Source organism: Myotis lucifugus, unplaced genomic scaffold (assembly GCF_000147115.1).
Source record: "Myotis lucifugus unplaced genomic scaffold, Myoluc2.0 scaffold_397, whole genome shotgun sequence".
In the NCBI taxonomy this organism is placed as follows: Eukaryota; Metazoa; Chordata; class Mammalia; order Chiroptera; family Vespertilionidae; genus Myotis; species Myotis lucifugus.
In genome coordinates this window covers 887,153-896,820 of record NW_005871445.1, presented here as the reverse complement: position 1 = coordinate 896,820, position 9,668 = coordinate 887,153, and the positions used below count along the sequence as shown (strand labels likewise).

The 9,668-nt window shown below is 49.3% G+C and overlaps 1 protein-coding gene across 4 annotated transcripts in view; it reads left to right on the top strand.

Moving 5' to 3' along the window:
* The first annotated feature begins 8,972 nt into the window (after positions 1-8,972).
* ZBTB43 (zinc finger and BTB domain containing 43) overlaps positions 8,973-9,668 on the top strand; it is a 20,603-nt gene continuing 19,907 nt past the window's right edge. For 2 of the 4 annotated variants that reach the window (XM_006102114.3, XM_006102115.3), the window contains exon 1: positions 8,973-9,195. The gene's annotated coding sequence lies outside the window, so the exon portion shown is untranslated. The remainder of the gene's footprint in view (positions 9,196-9,668) is intronic. The other 2 variants (XM_023743529.1, XM_014467459.2) reach the window with 1 other exon arrangement.

The window sequence follows — 9,668 nt, the reverse complement described above, 5'->3', positions numbered from 1 at the left end:
TCTGCTGCTGCCGCAATCCTCCCCTCTCCAGCCCCCTGGGAGCAGGTGGGTCCTACATCTCTGGCTGCAGCTCCATCTGCTACTCGACCCCAAAATCTCATATCTACTTGCCTCCCAGACAAGGCCATGTGGATATCCCACAAGCACCTCAAAGTCGGCACGTCTCGAACTGAACCCAGTGTCCTTACCCCATGTTCCCCTCCAGTGGGTGGCACCCTCGCCCGTCCGTCCAGTTGAACCAGTCACCAGTGCCAAAACCCCAGGAGTCACCCAGATTCCTCCCGCTCCCTCACTCCCACATTCGGGACTCACCACGTCCTGTCCTTGCTTCCTCCTAACTAGCCTTCCCATGCCCCCCCCCCCTCAATCTCCATGGCCACCCCTGGAAGCATCTCTCGCGTGGACGAGGGCAGTGGCCTCCTCAGAGGTTTCTCCTCTTTCAGTCTTAAAACACAAAGTAGGCGTGTCACTCCTCTGTCTAAAGCCCTCCAGTTACTGGCAGATGGACAGACACGTAGTTCAATGGAACAGAATTGAGAGCCCGGAAAAGAACTTATATATTTATGGTCAATTGATTTTCAGCGAGGGTGCCAAGACAATTGACGGGGAGTCGGGGGTAGTTTCGTCTTTTCAACAAATGGTGCTGGGACAACCGGATATCCACAGCCTTACCTCACGCCGTATACAAAAACTAACTCAAAATTTATCTAAAAACAAAAAGGATGAGAATAACACCTTTTTAAAGGGTGGGCAGGAGAATTCATTGGGCTAATGTTTGCAAAATGCTTAGCAGTATACAAGTGTTTGTAGATAGATGGGTAGGTAGATGGAGAGAATAAGAGAACGACGAATTGTTTTGCTTCTCTCTCGAAGCCAGAGCGAAAGCAGCCCCTATAGAGAAGCAGCCGCTGGGGTTCCCCATCGGAGAGGCTGGAAGGCAGAGCCGCACTTTTACTCTGAAAATGGATCGGTTTAGGAGCAGCAAGACAGATGCCCCCGCTGGTAAGAATATCTAGACCAGAGGGTATTGCACTAGCGTTCTGTCAGTTAAGGAATTATAGCTCTTAGGATACCAGCTTCTGCACAATAAAATGATTTTTAAAACAACACTTTAAAAGGCCGATTAAAGCATAATGCTTTGTTTAGTTACTGCCACAAAATGTTTTGTTTGCGAATTACAGCCCCGCGGATTTAATTTACTTTCTGCTGACACCCGTATTAGATGAGATGGGCCAGGCAGGCACCGCAAGGCTGCAGGCTCCCAAGCAGCGTCGTGGGGACATGAGCTGGGGGCTCTTTATGGAAGAGGTGGCCTGGCCAGGCTTCCTCCCCGCCCCCAGGCCCCCAGGGTCTCCCGCTGTGGGATTCGGGGCTTGGCAGGACACTGTGTGCTGAGAGCAGAGACTGAAAACTGGTCTCCAAGGACCAAGTGCAGCCAACTGATGGCGAACCTTGCTCACGCCTCGATTTCTAACACTAAGGCCAACATTTAAAAATCGGGAGGTCTCACCTAAACATCTGGATGTTTTGCTACTTTTGAAAACTGGGAAGGACTAGCAGCACTGGCCTGGTGTTGTCCTGGCTGAAAGGAAGGCTGGAGCGAGAGGTCGCGTGCTCTCCGGTTTGTCACCATCCTTACCATTCCCTCCTGTCCCCCTGGCAGTCGGTCAGGAGTGGGAAACTCACTCAGGTCCTGCCTGTGGGTGCCTGTGAGCTGTGGTGTTTCCCCATCCCGTGTCTGTCATTCAGCGCACCAGCAGGAAACACACAGCCCATGCAGAGCGGGGCCGGGAGGAGAGTTTAGTGACGGGGTTATTTGTGAGGGTTTGGGCAGCTTTGGGGAAAGCAGCAGGGGGTCCCCCGGTCCCCCAGTGTCTAACACCGGGAGCTGTTAGCATCTTGGGTCTGACGTGATGCAAGGGGTGGCCCTGGAGGGGCAGCGCTACTGACGGAGCTGAGGTTGGGGCCAGGGCTGCAGAAGCCTCCAAGGGCCCTCTCCCCGCTCCCTCCAGGCTCCTCTGATGCACCCCATGGGCCACACCAACTGGAAGCCCAGGACGAAGGAGTCCATGTGGGTGAGCCTCCCAGAACACAGGGTTGGGGGCGGGGGAGGCAGAGAGAGAATCGAGGGAAGGGCTGTATGGGAGAGAGCCAGCATGCCCAGGGTCCATCCAAGTGGCACAGCAAAAAAAAAAACACGCAGAGCACCAAATGTTCAAGAAAAGAAATATAAGAGTGTGTATGTATTCGTGTGGAAGTTAAGAATATGTATTCTTACGCATTTAATGTGCCAATGCCTGGCCCACCTCCCTCATTGGCATCACTTTCTTGGTCCCTGTAGTCACCTGACTTTGCATCAGTGACACTGGGAAAGTTAGCCCCTTCCCCGCTCACCCCTCCCACCCAGCCCACTCTCTTCTTTATTTCCATTTGGGGAAGGCGATTCCCATCCATTCCCCAAAGAGGAAACAGCATCAGAAATCAGACCCTTCCATCCTTCTCTCCACTCCCCTCATCTGTGTGGGAAGGTGGGGGACAGGTCACAGCTTGGACACTGCCCTCAAGAACAGCGCATTCCTTGTGTCTGCTCTGCTGCTGTAGGGTAGCTCAGCAAGGCAGAGCACCCAGGCCCTGAGGGAGGGCTGCCTGGTCGAATGGCTCCCCCACGGTGGGGGGAGAAACTCAGGGAGGGAGAAGTCAGAAGCCTCCCTTCAGCCCCAGGTTAAAGCTGCATCCTCCAATTCAGATTTGCCATTAGTATCACTGAAGCGATTGTCCCCGTTTGATCTCGATTCCTTATGCCCTATGTTGAGCCTCTGACTTATTTTTGGGCTGCCCAGCATAGACTCTCATCCTGTGGGTCTCTGAAGGAATTCCCCACTTTATAAGCCTCAGACGCAGACAGACCCCTGTAGAAGCCCAAAAGGCCAGCTAGCCACTTTCCCAGCCTCCCTTGCAGCTAGGAAGCAGGCACAGGACCGGGAGAAGGCAGCCAGAGGACTTTGGATCAGTCACTAGAGGTTCAGGGAGGCAGTTGCAGAAAGATTGGCTTCCAAACCAGCAGGGGCAGCAACAGTGCAGACTGGGGTGTCCATCGGCAGTGATAATGGTGGTGGCCGTGGTGGCAGCAGCAGCATCCTGGCCACTCCAGTTCTGTGACCCAATTGTGGGTATGGTTGCATAGTCACCAAGCCTGATTTTCCAGCCCTCCCTCCCAGGCACAATATGAGCCACCAAGATCCTTTATTTAAATTTATTTTCTATCTTATTTTCTTTTTCCATCACCGATTATACCTTCTATGCCCTCTTCCACATCCACCCACCCCTGCCACAATAACCACTATGTTGTCCATGTCCATGAGTTCTCTCTCTCTCTCTCTCTCTCTCTCTCTCTCTCTCTCTTCCTTCTCCTTCTCCTTCTCCTTCTCCTACCGCAGCGGTTCTCAACCTGTGGGTCACGACCCTTTGGGGGTCGAACGACCCTTTCACAGGGGTCGCCTAAGACCAACGGAAAACACATATATAATTACATATTGTTTTTGTGATCAGTCACTATGCTTTAATTATGTTCAATTTGTAACAATGAAATTGGGGGTCACCACAACATGAGGAACTGTATTAAAGGGTCGAGGCATTAGGAAGGTTGAGAACCACTGGGTTAGAGCGTTGGCTTTCCAGATGCAGGTTCAATTCCCTGTTAACGGCACGTACCTCAGTTGCAGGTTGTCTGGTAGGGGCGCATGGGGGAGGCAACCAATTGAAGTGGCTCTCTCTTATGTTGATGTTTCTCTCTCACTCTCTCCCCCTCCTCCCTCCCTTCCACTCGCTCTAGAAATCAATGGAAAAAATATCCTTGGGCAAGGATTTAAAATAAATAAGTAAATAAATCTCAATGGTTTACAACAATAAGGGCTCATTTTTCACTCATCCTTTGTGGATCATCTGTAGCACTACCCATTCTTTACTCCATGGTATCTTCACTCAAGGATCCAGGCAGAAAGCGTATCTCCATCTGGAACATGATCTTGTGGCCGAGAAAGAACAATGGTTCTTGACGCTAACTCTCCGCTCAGGACTGCACAGAGAACTGCCATTCACATTTCAGTGAGGAAGCGTGAGTCCACCAGCTGGGAAGTGGAGGCCTCCTCCAGGGACTGGCAGCAAATTATTGAGAACAATGGCACAATTCACACAATGTTTCTAGCAATGCCTTTTGCCTTCAAGTCTATTTCTCCGATGTTAATATAGCTACCAGACCCAGCAGGATCTCTTTTACCATTCTTTTAGTTCAATTTTTCTGTCTTTGTATTTTAAACAGTATATAGTTTGATTTTTTAAAAATCCGATGTTACAATTTGTCTTTTAACTAGAAAGTTTTGGGTTTTTAAAAAATATATATTTACTAGAGGCCCGGTGCACGAATTCATGCACCAGTGGGGTCCCTTGGCCTGACCTGTGGGATCAGGCCAAAACCAGCTCTCCGACATCCCCCAAGGGGTCCCGGATTGCGAAAGGGTGCAGGCCAGGCTGAGGGACCCCACCGGTGCATGATTAGGGATGGGGAGGGATGCAGGAGGTTGGCCAACCAGGGAGGGGCCACAGGAGGGCTCCAGGGCATGTCCGGCCCTTCTCGCTCAGTCCTGATCAGCCGGACCCCAGCAGCAAGCTAACCTACCAGAGCATCTACCCCCTGGTGGTCACTGTACATCATAATGAGCAGTTGAGCTGCTTTAGCATATCATTAGCATATTACGCTTTGATTGGTTGAATGGATGACCAGATGACCGGACACTTAGCATATTAGGTTTTTATTATATAGGATTGTGATTACTGATACATTTGAATTTATTTTTCCACTTCTTCCTGTGCTTTGTATTTTTTCCAGATTTTTTTTTTTAAATTTTTAAAATTGATTTTAGAGAAGAAGGGAGAGGGAGAGAAAGATAGAAACATCAATGATGAAAGAGAATCATTGACTGGTTGCCTCCTGCACGCCCCCCACTGGGGATCAAGCATGTGCCCTAAGAATCCAACCATGACTTCCTGGTTCATAGGTTGACACTCAACCACTAAGCTACACTAGCTGAGCTGTTTTTTTTTTTCTTTCAGTTTTTATGTTCTTTTGTTTCTGCCTTTATTTCCTTCCCTTTTCCCCCTTTCCTTCTTTTTAAAAATATTATTTTTTCTTCTTCGGGTTTGGACAATAATTATTCTTTCAATGGTAAACTTCAAAAATCTTAACATTCGTTTTTCGTTAGAAGTCTAACGCTAATCAATATTTTTATGGGCAGTGCAAAGACGTTAGATTGATTGAACTAATGGCTCCAATTCTTCACTTTCCCTGGGTGCAAACTCTTTGCCATAATCCTTCACAGCTCCCTCCTACTACAACTCTGGACTCAGCTATGTGACCTGCTTTGGCATGACATCTAAGAAGACTCTTGGGAATGTGCTTGCGCGTTTCCATTTGCTCTGTTGTGTCCCTGCCATCGCCGTGAGAACTTGTCCAGACTACCTGGCTGGTGAGTAAGAGACCCATGGAGCAGAGTCAAGGCCCGCAGCCAAGGCCATTATAGATCAGCTGATCCCTGACTTGTAAGCAAACCCAGCCAACCTCAGCAGAGCTTCCTAACCCACCCAAGCAGATGCCAGGTACGTGAGCAATAAACAAATATAATTGCATGCCTCTGAGGTTTTGTGGTCACTTGTTATGCAATATATAACCGATGCACACATTATAATGTTTTAACTTCAACAATCCTCTTATACTTTATATACTATCATTCCATTATTTGGGTTTTACCTTTTATAATCCCACCATTTATAAACTGTTCTCGGTTTTTGCCCTTGATGTTTGTTTATATTTACCCACATTTGCTACTTTATTTGCCCACCAATCCTTATTGTTCCTGAGATCTTCCTCTTGGAATCATTTTATTTCTTGCTGAAATATATCTTCTAGAAGATCCTTCAGTTAAATTCTGTTGGTGGTAACTCTTTAGTTTTGTTGATCTGACAAGTATTGTGCTTTCATTCTTGAAAGCTTGTTTGCTAAGTATACAATTCTAGGTAGACAGTTATTTTCTCTCATCGCATTAAGGCTATTATTTCATTCTGTTGTTGTTACTGTTGCTCCCAGTCTTGTCGTTGAACAGTCAGGAGTTGGTGTCACTGTCATTTCACCGTCTGCCTTTAAAATCAGCTCTTGTGCCTTGGTGTTCTGCAGTTTCACTGGACCTGGGTTTTCTTTTTCCTTATCCTACTTGGAATTCATTGTGTCTCCTGAGGTTCTTATCTTTCATAGATTTTGGAAAATTCTCAGCCATTGTTATTTGACAACTAGAGGCCCAATGCATGAAATTCGTGCAAAGGGCTTGGCCCTCGCAGCCCCGGCTTTGTCTGGAAGGTCATCCAGAAGGATGTCTGGAAGGTTATCCGGACGGCCATTCTGCTGTTCGGTCTAATTAGCATTTTAGCTCTTTATTATATAGGATTACCTTGCTCACAACTTTATTTCTCTTTCTAACATAACTGATAAGCATATGATGGACTGTCCTATCCATTTCCTTATCTCTCTGGGATGCCTTTTGTGTTATTTTCTTCAAATCTACCTTTTAATTTACTGATTTCTCTTCAGTTATATCTAATTTGGTATTTAGCCCTTCCAATGAGCTATACATTTACAATCGATCTGCCTCTGCTGCGTGTCTTCTCTGCTCATTTCCCCATGGGTTTTGTGTTTTTTAATTTCGTTTGGAAGCCTATCTGTGGGAATTATATGAAACCTGTGCTGACAGTGAGTTCTTCCAGAGAGGACTTGTGTTTGCTTTCACCAAGTCCCATAGATACTATCTACCCAGGTCCGTTTTAGATTGAAATCTTCAGCGTGTGGGTCTTGGCCCATGCAAACGGTGTGGCCAGAATTTGGCTATGTATCTACTAGGGAAATGTTTTACCCTTTCACCCAGAGCCAAGGCAGAGAGAAAGACAATTTTCCTTGTTGCCTACCTCTGGAGGAAAGTTTTGGTGTTGTTGGTTTTTTCATTTTTTTAATATATTTTTATTGACTTCAGAGAGGAAGGGAGAGGGAGAGAGAGATAGGAACATTAATGATGAGAGAGAATCAGCGATCGGCTGCTTCCTGCACACCCCCACTGGGGATCAAGCCCACAACCTGGGCACATGCCCTGACAGGAATCGAATCGTGACCTTCTGGTTCATAGGTCAACACTCAAGCACTGAGCCACCACAGTTGAACGGTGTTGTTGGTTTTTGTATAACTTATCCTTCCCTTGAAGATATATTCCTTCTTGGCTCTCATCCTGCCTGGACCCAAGCAGATACCTGTTATGCCCAGATTTCAAGATTCCCAAGAAACCAACAGGGAGCCAGCAGTCCGATGCAAAAGCATAAGAATCTGTATTTCAAGCTAGCTTGAGCTCCCATCCACCAGACTCACCGACACATCGGCTAGCCAAGTGGCCAAGAGAGCGAACCCCGCCTCGAGACCGGTTATATAGGGGGGGTTGGAGTAAGGGGAGGAGAAAGGACTGTGCTTTGCCGATTGGCCAGGCGCAAGTCGATGTCTTGTTCCTGGGTGTGGCTAGCAGAGTCTTAGACTTCCGGGAAGACGCTCCTTGCCAAGCACGTGGCCAAGGTAAGATGGAGGACGTAGCCCTTACCCTGGGGCAAGGTGGAGGGCCTAGCCCTCACCCTTTCAATACCCCTACAGGTGGCAGCAGCATCATTGTTCACCTACCTCCAGAAATGATTTTCAAAATACTTCTCAGTCATGGACCAGCCAATTGGGACAAATTGGCCAGATGGTACCTGTGCATAACTTCTGAATATCAACTTTGTATAACCTCCTAGGCCTGTGTTTCTGCTTTCTTTCCTGGCCTCAGATGATTTTTCCGACTTTCTCACAAGTTTGTCCATGCATTTAAAAGGGTGTTTTCAATATTCCTCCTAGTAATTTTATAGTTTGTTGTTGTTATATTTTCAGGTATTTGCAGATATAATATTGCTAGAAATGTAGTCCAAGAAGTTTATGAGGATCAAACAACAAAACATCCAGGGCTAAGCAGCTCAAACCTGGGACTATAGCTGAATGTCATGTGAGACCTAGGAGCTCTCACACTTTCTGCTTTGCTGGCCTTAGCATTTGCTTGTCATGTCATAAGCACATGATAGTGACTGAACTTCCAATCTTCAGGTCTGCAGCGGTTCTCAACCTGTGGGTCGCGACCCCTTTGGCGGTCGAACGACCCTTTCACAGGGGTCGCCTAAGACCATCCTGCATATCAGATATTTACATTACGATTCATAACAGTAGCAACATTACAGTTATGAAGTAGCAACGAAAATAATTTTATGGTTGGGTCACAACATGAGGAACTGCATTTAAAGGACCAGAAGGTTGAGAACCACTGGTTAGAGGCAGGAAGAAAATAAAAGCGGCAAAGCACTTCAGGGGTGTGCTCAACTAGAAGTCCTAGTGGATTTGAGAAAAAAAAAACCAAACCAAAAAACTTCTTCTCACTCAACGACTTCTACAATAAGTATGATGGGCCAGAAGTTGGCCACATGACTATGCCTCATCCAACTACCCAACTACTGGGCTAATGATATTGAGATTACCATGAACAGTCTGGACCAACTATGTATGAGTCATTCGCTCCAGCTGGGGTGAAGGTCCACCCGTCCTGAGATCAAAGGATCTCCTCTAGTACCTAAACAAAATGAGTTTTTTTTCCTAGGGGACCCAGCATGACACCTGCCACACCAAGTGTATTGGTCCTTTCATCGAACATTTACTCAGCATCCACTCGTGCCAAAGGTGCTGCGGAGGCAGAAACGGTTTGACACGATCTCTGCTAGGCAGGCTGAGATGGGTCAACGTTTATAAAGTCCCTAAAGCTGATTGACGGGCACCAGGCTGGACTGCGCAGGCGCGGGATACCTAGGGGCACTCGCCCGAGGTCTCGCCTGGAGCAGGAGCCACGCATGCGCACACGGCTCTCTCGCCGGCGCACCCTCGGAAGCACTGTCAGTTTCAGGGGGCGGCACCGGGAAGCGTTTCCGGGGGCGGGAGGAGCAGGCTGAGGCGCTCGCGGCGGCGACAGCTTGAACGGGCCTGGTTCCGGCGGCGGAAAGTGTCCCGGGCCGGCTATGTGAGCGCCGAGCCCTTGGCAGGTACGGCGGGGTCGGGACCACGGGCGGGGAGGGGGCAGGCAGGGAAGCCGGCGAGGCTTAGGGCTCACCTGCGGGTCCGGTGCGCGCCGCCCGCCCCGCCAGGCCCGGCCGCCGACCCGGATGCTTCAGCCGCGGCGCGGGTGGTGGGAGTCCCCGTGCGCCGGGTCCTGCGTCTGCCGTCTCCCGCCGTCCCCGCGCGGACAACGCGACCGCCAGGGCCCCCGAGGGAGCGTCGCGCCCAAGGTCACCCTGCGGCGGCGGCGGAGGACGGACCTCGGCGGACGGACCTTCGGCGGCCCCGAGCGCTTAAGAGGTCCAGCCGCCGTGTGTCCCGGCCTTCGGCGACCTGGGGTTCGAGCCCAGGCCGGGAGGGAAAGGCTGCGCCCGGCGTCGCGGATACCTGCCTGTTTACCGCCGTGTGTCACCTCTGTGGCCGTCGGTGTCACCTGCTGTCAACTGCCCATTCTGCCTCT